We start from the raw sequence: 1,880 nt of genomic DNA on the forward strand, positions 1-1,880 counted from the left end.
AGTTCTGCATCTAAAAGTGATTGTGCAGTCGGTGACTCTCAAAATAAGTCAACTGACCTGGAATGCAGCTATCGCTAAGTATGTGGGTGCATCATTTATAAATGTGAAATATCAAACAAGCAACCCAGTGCAGAAGTCCCCACTAGTGCCAATCCATGAAGAAGACAGTAATGGGGGTGGAACCAGACTACAGCAGTGAGTAAAACAGGCAGCAGAATAGGACGATGTGAGGTCACTCTTTCCAAAAGCCTTGCTTTGCATCAGAGACAGCACAATCTCACTTTTCCACTTTAGAAATTTGGAAATGAAGTCTCCAAAAAAGTGAGCAAAAGTCTTCAAATATTGGTACATTTAACTCTGGACAGCAGGCCCTTTCCCCCTTATCTCCTGTTAATATACAGGAGCACGTACTTCTGTATTTTTAGAAAATGTCTTTAATGTAGGTTTTAGGGATATATATATTTTAAAAGCTTAGGTAAAGAAGGAACCTGGGCCTCCCCTTGGATTTTGTGTTCTCAGGCAGCCAGCCTAGATCAGGAGGTGCTTTTCTTCATTTCAAAATAGACCTTGGAAGTACAGGATGATGACAGCATGGATATCTTCCATCCTTATGCTCCATTTGAGGCCAATATTAGGTCAAATTTCCAATCTTCAGACTTTCCATTTTTAGCTATAAAGAACAAGCTTTACAAGGCCTGTTTTTTGTCAAGCTCTTCCCCAAGGTGATTCAATACCTAGGACATCTGGATAGCTAAAATTGCTTAAGCTCAGGCATTAAATGAGACCAAAGGAAATAATTCTCATAGCTATTAGGTACAACCTATTAATTTGATAGTTTGGGCATGTTAGAGCTATTCAAGTAAGCTATTTGTTTTTCCTTAGTGCATATCAATGTATGAGTACAATTAAAATTAACTCAGTGATAAATGTCCAAAAAAAAAAAATGCAGCCAATGGGTTTCGGGTCCGATTTTTGAAATCAGCACAATAATATGGATACACTGGTAAATTTAACATGTTAAAATTTTTTTTTAGCCCTGTAAAATGCAAGGCCTCAAAAAAGTAGGTTCAAACCCAGAGTTGTTCCTCTCCATAGAAATCTTAAGTAAAAGGTGAAAGATTTATACGTTCTGAAGAGAAACCAGAGCATATATGTTTAAAAATTTTTAAGGTACAAGTGAGCTCTATGTAAACTGCATTTGTGCAAGATAAAAACATTTTAAGTCATTATTTTGGAATAGTGTGATGCAAGTGGTGGTCATATATTTCTATCAGTTGACTATTAATATCTGATTAGCATTTCTTCTTAATAGGAAGATTGTTAAAGTAGATGGAAGGTGAATTTTACAAACACACATAATATATAGAGAAAATGCCTCTACTGTTTATCCCTAATTTTTAGTTTTATTATTTCCCAGATGAGAGAATTAAAATCCCCATATTTTCAGGGATGTAAATTAGAGCAGAACTTCATTTCCAAATGTCCAAGCCTCTACCTAATGTCCTATGATTTTGGAGAAAATACTAGTCTCCTTAAGGATAAGCATTGGGCTTTCCACAATACTTGGCTCACATCTAGCAGAGATGAGGCATTCAGTAATTGTTCTCCAAATTAAACTGAGTTCATGTTGAAATCGTGTGAACATACAGATAAATTTGCATAGTGAATTTTACCTTTTCATAACCAGGCGCACGATTATATTTACTATTGATCTCATATCATTGCAGGTATAATAAAAACTTTGTCAATGAAGATTTTTAACATTAAAAAATGAAAATAATATGTAAGATAGCCATTTACTCTTAAGAAAATCATTGTATGGAACATTAAAAAAAAAAAAAAAGAAATCACTGCCATGTCAGCCCAAACTTAATAATGTG

General features: G+C 34.8%; 1 non-coding gene across 1 annotated transcript; it reads right to left on the reverse strand.

Annotated features, from left to right (window-relative positions):
• Positions 1–1,032: 1,032 nt before the first annotated feature.
• On the reverse strand, positions 1,033–1,149 carry LOC143652438 (U5 spliceosomal RNA). The gene has a single exon (XR_013160668.1). It is a non-coding gene; the product is annotated as a U5 spliceosomal RNA (small nuclear RNA).
• Between the last annotated feature and the right edge of the window lie 731 nt (positions 1,150–1,880).

This window comes from Tamandua tetradactyla, chromosome 1 (genome assembly GCF_023851605.1).
Source record: "Tamandua tetradactyla isolate mTamTet1 chromosome 1, mTamTet1.pri, whole genome shotgun sequence".
Taxonomy (NCBI): domain Eukaryota; kingdom Metazoa; phylum Chordata; class Mammalia; order Pilosa; family Myrmecophagidae; genus Tamandua; species Tamandua tetradactyla.